Source organism: Leopardus geoffroyi, chromosome B1 (genome assembly GCF_018350155.1).
Source record: "Leopardus geoffroyi isolate Oge1 chromosome B1, O.geoffroyi_Oge1_pat1.0, whole genome shotgun sequence".
NCBI classification, from domain to species: Eukaryota; Metazoa; Chordata; class Mammalia; order Carnivora; family Felidae; genus Leopardus; species Leopardus geoffroyi.
In genome coordinates, this window is record NC_059327.1 from 158,874,429 (window position 1) to 158,892,619 (window position 18,191).

Below are 18,191 nucleotides of genomic sequence, written 5' to 3' on the forward strand. Positions count from 1 at the left end.
GGGATGATAGACTTACTTAAAATAAATCCAAAGTAAAACAATAACTGCTTTTTTTTTTTTTTTTTACCGTTTTACACTTTTGGGTTAGGGTAAAGTCTACAAAAGCTATAAAAATCATCCCCAATTCTTCTCAGATAAATTTAGGCCAAGCAAAGCAGCCTCTGAGGTTGGAGGAGTGGGGGAAACAGGGAGTTAGAAAACAGAGCCCACTAAATATGTGCATGAATCCTCACAAGCCTCAGATTCACCCCTGAACTAAGTCTGTGGGAGAACAAACCAACCAGGATAGCAAAGGCATGGAGAAATGAACTGAGATTTGAACTGCCACACGGGTCTCAGACTAATCCCTGAGGTATATGTAGTACAGGAAAGACACAAATAGCACAGCAATGGCTGAGAGATTTGAACCACTACCCATGGAAGGCAAAGGAACCTAAGGTCTGAACTTAACTGGATTGATTACCTGCTAAAACGAACACATTGATATTATCTAGAGGATGATAACAAGACTCAGAGTCCACAGAACTTAACATTCGCAATGTTCAGGACACAACTCAAAATTACTCAGCATATAAAGAAATCAGGAAAATATGAAAACTTATCAAGGGAGAAGATTATCAGCAAATACTAACCTTGAGATCACACAGATCACACAAAACAATTATCTGACACAGATTTTAAAGCAGTTATTGTTACTATGTCCCTGAGGTAAATAAAAGGCAGTGAATTGAATGAAAGGCTAAGAATTCTCAGCAGATAAATATTTTATAACAAAAACCCAAATAGTAATGTAAGAAGTGGAAGATGCAATATCTAAAGTAAATAAACAAACAAAAACACCTTTCTGGATGGGATAAATAGAATGGAGAAGAAATTAACTTAAGATAGTCAACAGAAATTATCCAAACTGAAGAACAGAGAAAAAATATTGGAAATAAAAATTAATAGAGGCTCAAAGACCTGTGAAAAAATATCAAAAGTCCTAACCTAAGAAAATTAAGGTATTAGGAGAGGAGAAAGAGATTAGGCACAAAAAATATTTGAAGAAATAATCACCAAAATTTTCTCCAATATGATGAAAGACATAAAGCTAAGTGAATACTAAATAGAATTAAACTAAAAGAAAATAAAAGAAAGCAACACCAATAACAAAAACACAGGCATATTATCATCAAACTGCTGTATTAAAAAGATAAATGAAAAAATTTAAAGCAGCTAGAAAAATGATACATTTTGTTATAGGTTGATTGTGTCCCCCTAAAATTCATATATTGAATTCTTTACCCCCAGGACCTCAGAATGTAACTATTTATAATAAGGTCTTTAAATAGGTAATTAAAATAAGATCATTTAGGTGGGGTCTAACCCAACATGACTGGTGTCCTTATAAGAAGAGTGAATTTGGACACAGATATACACAGAGGGAAGACCACGTAAAGATACAGAGAGAAGATGGCCATCTAGAGGCATAGGTATACGTAAAGATTTCTTTGAGAATACTTAAGAACTCAGAACATGGGGGTGCCTGGGTGGCTCAGTCGGTTGAGCACCGGACTTTGGCTCAGGTCACAATCTCATGGTTTGTGAGTTCAAGCCTGGCGTCAGGCTCTGTGCTGATAGCTCAGAGCCTGGACCTTGCTTCGGATTCTGTGTGTGTGTGTGTGTGTGTGTGTGTGTGTGTGTGTCTGCCCCTCCCCTGGCTCGTGTTCTGTCTCTCTGCCTCAAAATAAATAAATATTAAAAGAATTTTCTTAAGAACTCAGAACATAAAAGAAAATAGATAAACTGTACACCATCAAAATTTAGAACTTTTGCTCACTGAAAGACACCATTTGGAAAAAAAAAATGGTAAGCCACATACTGAGAGAAAATATTCATCACACGTGTATCAGACAAAGGATATATAACCAGCATATATAAAGAACTCTTGGGGCACCTGGGTGGTTCAGTTAGTCAAGCATCCAACTTCAGCTCAGGTCCTGATCTCGTGGTTTGTGAGTTTGAGCCCCACGTCAGGCTCTGTGCTGACAGCTTGGAGTCTGGAACCTGTTTTGGATTTTGTGTCTCCCTCTCTCTCTCTCTCTCTGCCCCTCCCCTGCTAGTGATCTGTCTCTCTCACAAAAATAAACATTAAAAAAATTTTTAAAAAAGAACTCTTAACCCTTAATAATAATAAGACAATACAATTTTAAAAATAAATATTTGAACAGTCATTTTAGAAAAGAGCACATATGACCAAAAAGTACATGAAAAGGTGTTCAATATTATTAGTTATCAGGGAAATGCAAATTAAAATCATAATGAGATATCAATGGCTAAAATTAGTTCTTAAAAATCAAACCTACACCTACCATCTGACCCAGCCATAACATTTCTAGCTATTTAACCAAAGGATGCAAACATTTATGTCCACAAAACATTTATACAAAAATGTTTGCAGCAGCTTTAGTTGTAATAGCCAAAAACTGAAATAAGTATAAATGTCCATGTATACAAAGAATCAAAGTAATTTGTATGCCCATTCTATAGAACACTGAAAAGCAATAAAAAGGAATGAACTACTGATGCACACAATAGCATAGAAAAAAATCTCAAAACTGTAATACTGAGTAAAAGAAGCCATATTTTTTGAAGTATATTACTTTTATATAAAATTCTAGAACTAATTTATAGATTCAGAAATCAATTAAGTGATTCGAGATGAGAGGATGGTGAAGGGAAAGATGAATTACAGAAGGGCCTAAGTAAACTTTTGGTTGTAATGTAAATGCCTCATTATCTTATGATTATTTCATACATATATGCATACATAGATACACCTGTAAGTGTACACACACACACATATGTATATACACACATATGCATGTGTATATATGTATGAATTGACTAATTTCTATATTTTAAATACAGTCAAATCTTGTTATTCTTGGTAGATATGTTCTATACAGTCATCACAAACATTGAATGAATGAGAGAGTATGCAACTTCCGCTCTTGGGGAAATAAAGATTAAGTTCCTGTGAGCCTCTGGTCAAAACATATTTGTCAAACAAGACTCCATTTGCATTATAGAGGTTTATTTGTCAACATTCTTGTAAAATAAGCCTGTCCCCTCAGAATTGAAATCTGCTCTTCCACATTATCCTTTTCCCGTATAACACTTACAGGTACTTTTACAAGTCTTCCACAGCCTCCTCATCTGCAGAACTTACCTCATACAGGAGTTTAACATTTTTCACGTGTTGAAATGAATTTCTAGCCCCAAGATGGAGCCACTCCTTCCCAGATCAAACACATTAGCCGTTAGCAAACTGAAACTTAGGTAAACACTCCTCCATTAAACCAGAAACACAGTATAACCAGTCAGCCAGTCCCCAAACGCCAGCCAACTCTGGGCTCTATACTTAACTTCCTTGTTTCTTGATATCCATGACAAGATCAGATAGGCAAGCCCAGTCAATCAATTTAAGCTGAGTACTTCCTTGTTTCCCGCTTGCCTGTTTTACAAAAGCTTGAAACCCTTTTCCCTTACTTTGAAGTTCTCTGAACTTCTAAGAGTGTAAAGTGCCACTCCATGAAGCATTAAATAATGTTTGTTTATGCCACTTAAATTGTCTTCTTTAATCATTTCAACACATGATATCGCCTTTTGAAACATGGAAGCAAGCCAGCACTAGTCAAGGAGGGTTTAACATTTTCCTGACATAAATTTCTTTGGCTTTCAGCCTCACCATAGTTTTTTTCACTCAGCCATACTCTCATGAGTCCACAAGTTTAGCTACTTTTCCATATTTTCCAAGCTTCATCTATAGATATTACTTTAGTACTTTCTGGAGTAGCCTCACATACAGATTGACAAATTTCCTTTTTGGGATGTATCATACTGTTGATTCATTAACAGTGAACTCAGAGCCAGAAACACTAGAACTCATGCCTCAACAAACCTTAACCTCAACTACATATTTTCTTGGTCAGGCACATCACAACATTCTTACGCTTAGGACCACTAGATAGCACTTCAGCATTTGGCTTGAGAGACCATTTTAAACAGCAAAATCACTAACAAAAAGCACAAAAATATGAGCAATATGTTACGGATAGACCCACCAAAAGGGCATTTATGATAGGAAAGGCGAAACATGACGACAGAGCAAATTTTTCAAGTGTTTTTCTGTTCTCTACCTGTCAGAATGACTGCTAAAGTGCCATGAACATTGATTTGGGGGTAACAACAAGTTTTAGCAAGCAGGTGAATTCACCAATATGGGATTGCAAACAAGCATCAACTGTATGTAGTTTGCTGCACTTCAGTTATACTCCAATAAAATTGTGAAGAAAATTATTGATCCATGTTCAAATGAATGAATGAAGGAGCTTAAGTGAGTTGCAGAACAAAGCCTTCAATTACAGAGGCGTCCAATAGCTGGTCTGAGACGCTGGGGAAATACACAGTGACCTCTGTGCCATTCCTTCTGTGCCATCTGCAGGACTAAAACCACACCTGACAACTGACAGTAGCATCGGCTGCCAGCTTGGTGACCCTAATACCTTACTGTAGTCATATCTACACTTCAGGAACAAAACATGTGGAAAAAATGGAAAGAGGGGCCCCTGAGTTGCTCAGTCAGTTAAGTGTCTGATTCTTGGTTTCAGCTCAGGTCATAATCTTATGGTTTGTGAGTTTGGGCCCTGCATCTGGCTCCATACTGATAGCCCAGGAAATGCTTGGGATTCTCTCTCTCTCTCTCTCTCTCTCTCTCTCTCTCTCTCTTTCTCTATCTCTGCCCATCCCCCACTCATGCTCCTGCGAGCATTCTCTCTCTCTCTCTCTCTCTCTCAAAATAAATAAATATACCTAGAAAGTTTGTTTTTAAACAATAGAAATAATATCAGACCTTCCTTCAACACAGTTTATACATGTGTCTCCCCTGCTCTGAAGAGGGAACCAGAACATTTTCTCTCTGGAGGCTTTTTACAGGTCTACTCATTCCCAAGTTTCTAACAACCACTGTGACCTAAAAGAAGTCTGCACATTTTTCTGGTATAAAATTAGTACATTGAGGGTGTCACTGGAATGACTCTTGTGCAGGCAATTTAGAGACTACAGCTCACTCAGTTCTAAATCATGTCTCTTTCCAAGTTTAGTTAGCATACATGCCACCAAGTAACTTAAAAAAGAAAAATTTCAGAATCTCCCTACAAACAATGAATATTGCCACTATTTCTTAAATGTGTCACTGGCCTACTGTTGCTAAGCTACTCATTTTAAGATTCTTTCTCCACATTTTGTTTTAAATTATTCCTCATCATTTTTATCCATAGATCACATTTATCTAAATGTGAACTGCTTTATCTATGTTTAGTTGTTTTAATATGTCTAACAGTTGTTTTAGCTGTTTACTTTTTTTCAAGCTGGAATGTCAACCTCTATGCTGCTGTCTTTGTGACAATTTTTTTTCTCTGTTTCTGCCTCTCTGAGTACATGTATTTCTATCACTCTCCATGTTTTCCTTCTCTTTTTTTTCCTCTGATTACTGTCATTCTGTGTCATTATTCATACTTGCAGGCATTTTTCTTTTTTAAAAAAATTTTTTTAAAGTTTGTTTGTTTGTTTGTTTGTCTAGAGTATGAACAGAGGAGGAGCAGAAAGAGAGAGGGGGAAAGACAGAATCCCAAGCAGGCTCCACGCTGTCAGCACAGAGCCTGACATGGGGCTCGAGCTCACAAACCATCAGATCATGACCTGGGCAGGACCAAGAGTCAGACACTTAACCAACTGAGCCACCCAGGTGTCCCAGGTCTTTTTCTGTCTCTTTCTTTCCCTTTCTTTCTTTCTTTTTCTTTCTTTCTTTCTTTCTTTCTTTTTTTATATTTATTTATTTTTGAAAGCGAGAAAGAGACATAGTGTGAACAGGGGAGTGGCAGAGAGAAAGGGAGACAGAATCTGAAGCAGGCTCCAGGCTCTGAGCTGTCAGCACAGAGCCCGATGCAGGGCTTGAACCTATGAACTGTGAGATCATGACCTGAGCCGAAGTTGGACACTTAACCAACTGAGCCGCCCAGGTGCCGCCCCCCCCCCCAGGTCTTTTTCTTAATCTGTCTTTCACCTTTTGTCATTTCCTATAGCTGACTTTTTTTCCTTTCATTGTTTCTTTTTCATTCTATTATCACGAGGACAACATAGTATAGAAGTTGAGAGTCTGGTCTCTGGAATCAGTCTTCTCAGGTTTAAGTACTGAGTTTGACACTTATTAGCTATAATGAGTATGTTATCTAAACTTTCTAGGTTTTAGTTTTCTCATCTGTAAAGCGAGGATAACAATAACATCCTCCTCATACAGTTTTTGTGAGCTTTACATAATTCAGCCTTTAAAATCACTTTTAAAAGTGTCTACAGCATAGGGATAACTAATGCCATTTATTAAATAAATAGTAACTATAATTTATTATCAGAAATATTATTGAAATAGTATACTGACATGGAGACAATGATACTGAATTAAATGGAAACTGACTGGAATAGACTAAATGGGGTTTGAAAAGAAAAGATTTGGGGCAGAACAACATTAGGGACTTGGGATAAAAACACCATTTATGTTATAGTGAGAGCTTTTATGGTCTTTCTGGTTACTGTCAATGCATTTAAGAGTGAGGGAGAACCGATTCTCTTACATGAAGTGGTAAGAAACCAGAACACTCTAAGAAGACACAGGTCTGCATGGTTGAGAACAGCAGGTAGGACACTGATAGGGATGGAAATAGGTAACAACTCAGAGATAAATACGATAAGCTTTTCAGGATAAGGTGAAGGGGAGAATGAAGTTTGTCTGGGTTCCATCAGGTCCAGGATGGGAGCCTACTGGAGGGCATTTTGAACATGGCAGAGACAGTGTCAGGCTCAGGATGAGAAGGCAGAGTGATTTTAATATGGTAGATACACACATATTATAGACATGTATACATACATACTACAGAGGTACTGCATTATCATGGTGCCCCTGAAAAGAGGTGTTTATGTGTATGAACCATTTTTCTTTGTGTATAGTACTTTTTAACAAAATGAAATAAAAAGCACCAAAAGAATAAATGTTGAAAATAATTCCATCCTGAAAAGAAACCTTCTACCTCAGTGATCCAGCTTAAAAGAGTTCTGATAATCTGTAACCATTGGTTACAAAACAATTGTGCTAGTTGACTGTGGCTCTGGGGACTTCTCACTGAAACACCAGTACAAGCTTGTCTTTGATCAGAATGCTGGGTCACACCAAGGGGCGCCTGGGTGGCTCAGTCAGTTGAGGGTCAGGCTTCACCTTAGGTCATGATCTCAGGGTTTGTGAGTTCCAGCCCCGCATCGGGCTCTGTGCTGACAGCTCAGAGCCTGGAGCCAGTTTCAGATTCTGTGTCTCCCTCTCTCTCTGCTCCTCCCCTGCTTGTGCTCTGTCTTTGTCTCTGTCTCTCTCTCTCTCAAAAATAAATAAACATTAAAAAAAATTTTTTTAAGAATGCTGGCTTACTCTAAAAAGTAAGGTAATATCCAGGGGTGCCTGGGTGGCTCAGTCAGTTAAGCATCCAACTTCAGCTCAGGTCATGATCTCTTTGAGCCCTGCAATAGGCTCTGTGCTGACAGCTGGGAGTCTGGAGATTGCTTCAGAATCTCTCTCCCTCTCTCTTTGTTCCTCCCCTGCTCATGCTCTTTCTTTCTCTCTGTCTCTCAAAAATAAATAAGCATTTAAAAAAATTTTAAGTAAGGTAATATTCATTTTTATGTAACTGGTTTATTTCCTTTGTCATAATATTTTTGTTAAACCCTGAATTCAATGTTCACCTTTCAGAAATCACTACCTCATCCAACCATTCTTTCAGCAAGCCTATAATGAGCTCTTTCTATGCGTAGGGCATAGTCTTGTGTGCTAGTGAAAAACAATGCAAAATTTTTCTGACCTCAGGAGTCCTAGTTTGGAAGATTCACACACAAGAAGGAAATTACAATAGAAAGTGATGACTATTAAAAAGATCAGGTGTAAGTACCATAGGCACATCAAGGACATTGCACTTAACTAGGCTAAGAATGCTTCTGAAATAAATGGCAATTTCCATTCACATATCACCCTATCTACTATGATTTTCTAAACCATATATAATTGGAATTTCTTTACTAGGATATATTTATTCTCTCAAGTTGTTCAGAATCACACTGGTTTGTTTTGCTTTGTTTTTTGAGGGTTTTTTTTTTTCAACTTTATTCACTAGGTTCATTTTATATTGTATCGACTTATCAAAGCTGAAACCATCTTTCCCAGAATTTCTTTCACTGTATGGTTGGCTACAGGAGAAATTTGTATGAGACTCAAGTGGAGAGGAAACAACAGGCATTGTCCTCTGAAAGGTCAGTGTAGGGTACCAGGGGTTGCTGTAGCTCCCACACCTTGTTGCTGATCTGCTGGCCCATCTTGCAGGTGTGAGGCAATAGCCAAGCCTGCAACCAAATCCAGATAATATTTAATTTTACCTGCACCCTCCACTCCCCAAAACAGAGATGGTTACTAAATCTCCTCCCCCTAAAAATCGCTTGTGTTCCAGAGAAATAAGCTTACTGCAAAGAACTGTCCTTACCCTATGACCTAGGTGAGACTTCTAGATGTTTCCCTTGTCTACCTATCACAAGGCCAGACACAGAACCTTGTGTCATAAATGATTAGCTAAACTGTTTGTTTCCACTGATCATTGGGAACAAAATGCTTGCTAACCAAACTTTGATTAAACCTCTCTCCTTCCTCAGGTCCCTCAACTGTGTTCAACATACAAATGTGCATTAACAGCCACTTCTGAGAATAAGCTGGCCTCAGAGTGAAACAGTGTATGATCTACTATCTGCCACACTTTCATCCCACCTCCCCACATCCTTTTCTTTCTAGCCCTGTTTACTCTTCTGTATAAAAGAAAAACCTTTCTGCCTAACCTTTGAGATGCCTGAGGTCTTACAGTCACAGCTTTCTCCCTACTGCAGTTGTCCCTTCCCTCCTCCTTCCCTTCCCCCTTGCAATAATTCTTTTGTCAAATAAAAACTACACCAGACAAAGTTAAATAGGCAAGGAAGAATTTATCCACGATATTGCAATAGAGGAAAGAGACTGAATCCAACTCTGCTAAAACAAAAGGCAGAAGAGTTTTCAGGTGCTGGAGTGAGCTAGTAGAAAAGTACTGTAGGCCATTGACAGGGAGGTTGATCAATGGAATGTGTCCAGCACATTGAGTTATTCTTGAGTTTGCTTTTTTTTTTTTTTCTTTTTCTTTCTGTGTCTATGCCATCAGTGTGCACTAATTGGTGCCCACTGAAGTCAGGATCCTACCCTCCCATAAAGACTGGGACAGAGAAGTGCTATCTCCTTCAATGTTTACATGTCAGAGAGATGGTCCTCCATCTTTGAGAAGGTCATTTCCAGGGTGACAAAACTGGCAAGACATTGGGAGAAGAATTACATATATTTCTGAGAAGTAGAAAAAAGAGTTTATAATTCCAAGTTTTTGAAAGTGAGGGTTTTAAGAAAAAGAGGTCGGGGACCTATCATCAGGAAGAAAACTGTCTCAAATTTAGTCCAGCTGACAGAAATGTTAAGGTCTTTTTGGTTACTTTCAAATAAAGTCTCTCCTTACTAAATCTGGACTAAATCTGTTTTTTTATTCGACCCTCCTTCCACTTCTGAGGGACCTCCTCCTTCGGCTTCTGTGAATCCTGATTCAGCCAGGTGAGTAGTGCTGTGGTGAAAAGCTCCAGCGTCTCCTGAAGGTCACTCAAGGCTGGAAGCAATGAGGGTCAAATGTGGGTTCTAGCTTGTTTTCATGGATTCTAGTCTGCCCTCTTTCTCCCCATTCACAGTCAGCCTGTTGACCAACATGTAATTTCGGGCCCTCCTCCAAGAACAGAGACAACAGCCTTCCAGAGATTTTTCACCAGCTCCCACAACAGAAGTCTTAATAATACAATTTATCCTTCTTATTCATTTTATTTATAGTGGTTCTGACTCTGTGACCGAATCCTCCCTGATATACTACCTCAGAAAATAAGAATGCAATGAGGTACAACTTCTAATTTCCACCTAAAATTATGTTTTAAAAACCATTAATATCCCTGATATGACAGCAACAGCTTTTTTTGCACTATAAATATACGCAAAATAAAGGAAAAATATATTAGCTTCTTATAATTAGATAATCTTTTTCTATTTCCAACTGTTTTTGCAATTCTTTTCTATAAATTCCTCAGCCAAACTAACAAGTGTTCTACTGAGAAGAAAATAAAACTCAACCTTTCATAAATATTCTTCCCATTAGTAAATATTCCACCCCACTGCCACCCACCCCCTATTCCTCTTGAAAAGAAATCCTCTACTTCAGTCATCTGTCTTAAGAAATTCTGATAATCTGTAACTCTTGGTTACAAAATAATTGTACTTGTTGACTGTGCTTCTGGTGCCTTCTCACTGATGTACTTAAAGTGTCAGTGTTACCTAGTCTTTTGATCTGAATATTGATTTCCATCCACCACACACCCCCTAACTTGGGGTTAAGACTTCAACATATCTTTTTGGGAGGACATTATTCAACACGTAACATCAGACAAGCAGAGATGAAGAAGAGAGTATTCCATATAGAGGAAAAAGCAGGTATAAAGCACCTGATTTTGAGAATCTTATTTAAGATTATTTGAGAATCTTATTTAAAACCAGCAAACATTTTCTCATGTGACTTCAGGAGAAGAGAGATGGAGAAGGGCCTGCGAGATTGATCAGAGCAGAGCATGTAGGTCAATGAAAGCCAAAGTAAGGTGTAAGAAGGAAAGTGACATGATCTAACTTCTATTTTTTAAATATCAGAATGGATTAGAATGGATTACAATGAGCAGGATATATAAAAATTAAAAAAAAAACTGTAAAATAAAAGGTACTAGAAAGAACCAAAGGAAGATGAAGCAAATTAAGTTAAAACTCAAACAGAAGAGTGGAGGAAAATATTTATAGCATATACAGTAGACACAGTTACTATGCTGATATACATAAAAGTCATTAAAAAGATGAATAATCTAATGGAAATAAGTAAAAAATATGAACTGACAATTCACAGATGAAATATGAATATGGTCAATTATGTGTGAAAATGAGTTTGACTCTACTAGTATTTGGAAAAAATACAAGCAAGGAGTTTGAAATTCTCATCCATCAAATTAAAATAAAAAGTTTGATAAAATTAAATATTACTGAGGGTGAAATGAAATAGTTACTATCATATACTACTATTGGGAATGTGGCTATATATAAATGCTTTAAAATTAAAAATTCACTTGCTTTGCATCTACTCTACAGAATATATTCTCAAAGAGGCATGTACACTGATGTTTAGTATAGTGTTATTATTTATACATATTGCATATATATTTATATATAAAAGTTATATATGAAAACAAACCTATATTAAAGAATACTCAAACAATAGTATGTTGTCTCTATGGGTACACATTCATAGTAGAAACACATAGAAAAAGGTCTAAAGGTCTAAAAAAACCAAACCAAACTGGTTATAATAGCTATCTCTGCATGAACTGCAAAATTGGTGAATCAAAGAAAAATTATCTTATCTTATTGTTTCAATTTTTAAATCAGGAAATTCATTCTTCACAGACACAACGTAACAGAATAGTTACAAGTACAGGCTCTGGAGCCAGAATGCCTGGTTTTATTTATTTATTTATTTTGAAGTTTATTTATTTATTTTGAGAGAGAAAGAGCCAGTAGAGGAGAGGCAGAGAGAGAGGGAGAGAGAAAATCCCAAGCAGGCTCCACGCTATCGGCTCAGAGCCCAATGTGGGGCTTGATCTCACAAACACAAGATCATGACTTGAGCAGAGATCAAGAGTAGGACATTCAGCCAACTGAGCCACCCACGTGCCCACAGAATGCCTGGTTTTAAATTCCAACTTTGCCATTTACATATGTATGACCTTGGGCAAGTTTCTTAACCTCTTTGTTCCTTTGCTTTTTTATTTGTAAAATAAAGGTAAAACCTGCATCTACTTATACATTTTGGATATTTGATGATTAACTGAGTTAAAATGTTATACAACCCTAGTACATAATACTTGTTGATTCTTATAACTTGCATAATCTAAAATATTTTAAAAGTTCAATGTGATCCCAAGGAAAGAGATTCCTAAAAATTTTGGAAAAGTTTGGAGAAATAAATACAAGCCTACATTATCTTATTGTATTATTTCAGAGGAAGTTATTTTACTTCATTTGAATGGTAAGAGAAACTTTAAAAATGGGGAACTTTAAATCCAGATTTAGATAAGTTCATGTGAGAAAACATGCATCAGTGAAGAAAATATCCCTGGTTGGATTAAGGAGTTCAGTTAAGGATGTTGTGGGAAAAGAGCATGAAGCATGAAAGGCTTTGATTCAATGCTTAAGAGTTTGAACTTTATCTCTGTAGCAAAGAAGAGTCCTTGATGCTTTTTGAGCAGAGAAATGATATGGTATGTTAGCTATTTTAGGTTGACTTTTCTATTCTTGGTATATAGGATTGTGCAGGAAAAACCAAAGCCAAGCAGGTTTGTTATGGCTATAGCAATAGTTTGTATGATAGTGAGGATGTGAACTAAAATGGTTGGGGGGGGGGGGGTTGGGGAAGACCTGAGAATCCCTTGGTTTCCAGAAATACTATACCTTAAACCCAGTGAAAGTTGCCAGCTTTAGAAAATAAAAACACGGGAAAACCAGTTAAATTTGCATTTTGGATAAATAACAAATCATTATTTAATGTAAATATGTCCCAAAAACTGCATTTATCATTTCCCTGAAATCCAAATTTAACTGGACAACTTGTATTTTATCCAGCAATCCTATCCTCACTAGCCAATTTTATCTTTAAAATCAGGATTAATCACTACAAAGTACTTAAACTCTTGTTTGTTCAATGATGTAAGAAGACAGAAGGGGCTACACAGCAGTGAGAACTTCTTGTTCAATTAAGACAGGGAAAGTAAAGGGACACCATGAAAAACTGCTTTTATTTTTCTCCTTTTCCTGCTTCTGTTATCACTAGGACCTACACCCTTACCTTATAGAACATAGAATGTATGTCCTCCTTGTAAAGGTCAAGGAGTTAATGATTTCTTTGGAGACTTCCAACACAATAGACAACATCTATGGATTGACTGGGCAGGGTCATCATGAATGTTTTTCATGGACACTGAGTCATCAAGACCCCTGGCTTTAGGGTATAAGTGACTTATGGAGAACACCTGAAACTCCTTTTTGTTCCTGAATACCTGACAAGACATGTGCACCAGATCACCATTCTCAATAAAAACCTCACTCTCACCTCTCAATAAAAATGCTCATTCTTCTTTCCCTTATGAGTCTCCTAAACATTCTGTCTATATCTATACTCTCTCTATATCTTTTATATACTCTTTTCTCATTTTCTCTTAGCTCACATTTGATTTCTATCCTGTGTGAAGCCAAGGGCATTCTTGACTGGTCCTGTGAGAACCCCTCTAGCTCCTCAGACCCAGCTAGCCTGCATCACAATGGGAATGTCATTATGTCTTCTAGTGAAAACATTCCTCTTCATATTTAATGCATCAGAGCCCAAAGCCATGAGAACAGAACACAAAATGCTTATGAACAGGTTATTAGTGAAAGGAGATGCCTCTACTCCCATAGCACACCAGTCACTGGTTCTGAGTATATAGGGCATCTTTTGGATTGTACAACAATATTGCAATTTCTTATCATCCAACTAAGACTGTTACCTGTCTTTAATAGGCTATTCCATTCCTCCATTAAAGCATTCTTCCATTCATTAAACCATTCTTCTATTATAATGGATGATTTGGTTCATGGTAAACCCTGTATATCCTCTGGGCTGAAGCTCATTTATCACTACTTTTCCTATAAAAATGTTACTTTGTCAGACATGGCAGTAAACACAGCATTTAGAAAGTCAACACATGGTGGTGCTGGCAGAAGCACTGTGGATAGGAAAGGCAAATCTATATTCAGACTTAGTTCAATTCCAAAGAGAACATATGATTGCTTCCCTCAAAATGGAAGAGGTCAAATGTAATCAACTGCCATCTGGAGACTGGCTGACCTCCCAGGAAATAGTGTCATATCAAGAGCTCAGCACTGGCCTCCCCCATTGGCAAGCTGGGCATTCATCAGTGGCAATAACCTTAGCTGACTTGGTGAATGGACATGCCCTTTGTTTATCTATAGCTGACCCCTCTTCCTGCCATCATGAACATTATGGTAATGAGCTCATTGTGCAAGCACAAAGATAGCTGAGGGAAGGGGATGCTTGACATTCACAGAATGGGGTCACCTTGTTTACTTGAATATTGCAAGCCTCTATTGAGTCAATATCGTCTGGTGGGTATTTGTACCCTTTGGAACATCTTTACACTCTGAGAATTCCATCCTTATATCTCTTCACCATACTTGTTTTGGCAACAATTTTCTAACTGCGTTTTTCCAGGACACTGATCACTTAACCAAATTAGCACTTGCCCATAAACTGACCTCTGGCCACCGTTCCTTCAACATGAACTGAACATATAGGTGTTCAGCTCATTAGAAGTATTTCCATTCCATTCCATTCCATTCTTCCTATCCCCCAGTCCTTCCTGGCTATCCTTGAGTAGGACTGTAATGCCTATATTTCAGATTGTTGCCAATATAACATGTGAAACCTTCTGTATATAAGGTCCTGATGTGCTATTTTTAGTCAGCTAATCATAGATAAACCCTCCATGAGGCCAGATGTGGAACTGGAAGAGATAGGTTGCACTGTAGCTGTAGCAAGTGCCTTGGAAATTACAGTGACTTACTCACACTTATGCCAGTAGGACACATTTCCATTTGCTGATGGAGTACTACTGTATAAGTCTGACATTAGAGCTTGGTGGATCACATAATGAATTAGTTTTCTCCTGCTATATACAAATTACCACAGATTTAGTGACTTAAACTGATGTACATTGATTAGCCCATAGTTCCAGAGGTCAGAAGTCTGGCACTGCATAAATGGATTCTCTGCTCAGGGTCTCATAATGCTTAAATCAAGGCAGAGCTGTGTTTCTCTCTGGATGATCTAGGTAAGAATTTGCTTCCATGAACATTCAGATGTTGGCAGAATTCAGTTTCTTAAGGTTATAAAACTGCAGTCACCATTTCTTTGACATGTGACCCTTTATCTTCAACAATAATGTATCATAATCCCTTTCATGCTTCAGAATCTTGCTACCATTTGGTAATCACATCCATTTTTTACATGGTTGAGTACTGCCACTCCCATCAAGATTAAATTCAGTCTGCCTTGCAGTTTAGATATGACCATGTGACTAAATTATGGCTCACAGAATGGGACTCAAATGACCTAAGCTATTTCCTGACTTGAACCCTGTTAAGTCCCATCAAGCACTTGTTAGCCCATTTCAGTGGTGGAATATAATACTAATGGCAATCCCCAGCTTACTGAATAAACTACTACAGAGAATTTAAAGGATGCTGAGATTCCCTCACAAATATATTTCTCAGTGCTGTTATAAAGGGGGTATCTTCAGATCTCTTGTGGGATATAATGAGGTAGTAAGTGATTGAGTTGCATATGATAAATCCAGTCCAATTTTCCTTTACCACTGAGTCTTTGGATTCCTTTCTTTGTACTTTACCAAAGAAATTTGAAATCTTGACTTAATTTAATGTAGGTCATAATTTATTCCACACTTCGGTCAACCAACCAAGAAAGCAATATGATTCACTACTCATTCCTTCATTTAAAACATGGAATCTATTAAGTCTATGAAAAATGAACCCATATAAGTAAATTCAGCCCAGTCCAATGTTATGCTCTTTTCTCTTTGGTGAAATACTTTTATAATTGATCCTCCACATATACTTTCTGGGATTTTATTGATAGGAATGAATAAAATTTTGCAATTATTTAGATTTGAGAATCATCTTCCCCCAGATTACCCATTACACTAATTCCCCTTAGGTGTTCTGGGACCCTTTGTTATACATTTGAAGGCCAGTAGGATTGGTGGAATGTCTTCAGGGGTATTAACATCCTTTTGAAAGTTGCTTCCCTTAGGTGAGTTTATAACAGGGTACTTCTGGTGTGGAGAGAGGCTCAGTGAAATTTGAGTGGTCAAAGTTATCTGAATATATACATACATTCCTGTTCTAATTCCTAAGAGGCCCACCCTTTCTCAGCCACTTCTTTAACATGAGATCCAGGTAGCCAAGTAAATTAACTATGCTGTAATTCTGCTTCCCACAGGATAAATTTGAGACAGATTATAGGCCCCATTGGCCCTATTAAGATTATAAAAGATAAGAAATTCTTTTAGGACATTCATAAAGACTTTCTGGTTCTCCTGTTAATTGTGGCTTGAGTTGAGAATCTAAGATCTTAATTTTTTTTTCTTTTGCTTCTATAGGTTCTGTGGTACATTTAAAAGCTGCCATCCCTCCCTCCTTTTTATAATGATTACATATTTTTTAATGTAACTCTAGTTGCTATACTAGAAATAACCCAAATTCTCAGGGGCTTAATGTGATAAAGTCTTTTCTTTTCACATTCCAGTCCTATAAAAGTTTATAGTTACATAGCCTTCCATGCAGTCATTCAATTGACTCAGATCTTTCACTTATTTATTCCTTGAAAGGCTCTAATAATAATAATAATAATAATAATAATAATTCAAATTAGAAAAGAAAACATAAGATTTATGCAGAGTTCCATAGGTCAAGTCAGGAAATAGCTTAGGTCATTTGGGTCCCATTCTATGAGCCATAATTTAGTCACATGGTCACATCTAACCGCAAGGCAGACTGAATTTAATCTAGTTGTGTGTTCAAGAGGAACTTGTTTTGATAAACACACAACTTACTGCTACTCTCTACCTTCTATTCTCATAAAAATATCAAGTAAATGTTCTTTTATAAATATCACTCTTATTTTCACACATCGTACTCATTCATCTTCTCCCTGAACGCTCATCCATTTGTGTACTTAAGTTCAATGTCCAAAAACTACAAGTGATGTACGTTTTTGCCATCCGGTTCAGATGCATCTTTCTATGACCCAGCAACCTAGGTTGACATGTTATCCTCTTAACACCCTCAAAATACTCAGTAGTGGAGTAGGAAAAGAAGACCCCAGTAAAATCTCCCATATGGGAAAGAGGGACTGGATTACATAAAGCAGTCACTAGTCTATAGAAAGGATAAAATCCTGTTGGGCAGGCACTGCAAAGTCCCCACACCTGGGAAAAGGGGAATATTCCATTCATATTGTAAATCTTTCTTCTGGAAAGAATAGTTCTTTGAGAACTCTGTTTTGGCCTTCTTTGAAATATTTCCTTGTTGAATGTCCATTATCTAACTAAATATGAAAAATGTCTGCCTTCCTTGGGAGCTGAACAAATTTTGCAGTCACTCTGAGTCCCAGGGCTTTTTCAGTTATGTTTTTTTAAAGATCACCAAGTATTAACAAATTCTGTCCTTTTAAGCTGGTGGTTCTTTTCTATTTGTTGCTCATCAAATCCTTACCCCTCTGCTGCACCCCCAAAAACTACATGCAAAATTGTTTTCTAGATTACCTCTTAAAGCTTGACTATTTCATTGCTTCCTCATCCCACCTCTCTCTTTCTCACAGTATAAATAATGTTATTGAGGCTACCTGAAACAATAGGATTAGGTAAGGGAAAAAATTCTTTTATTATTATTATTTTTTTAATCTTTATTTTTAAGAGAGAGACAGAGTGTGAATGGGAGAGGGGCACAGAAAGAGGGAGGCACAGAGTCTGAACCAGGCTCCAGGCTCTGAACTGTCAGCAAAGATCCTGATGCAGGGCTTGAACCCACAAACTGTGAGATCATGACCTGAGCTGAAGTCAGATGCTTAACTGACTGAGCCAACCAGGCGCCCCTCTTCTCCCTTTGAACCTGGATTATATGTTCTTTAACAGTACAATATATTACAAGTGACCCCCATATAATATTCAAATCTAGATCATAAGAATCCATAACACCTATGCCCAATTCATGTGGGATAGTTACTATGAGGGAAGCCAGATGCCATGTAAAAAGACTATACCAAGAGTACTATGCTGGAGAGGCCCGTTGG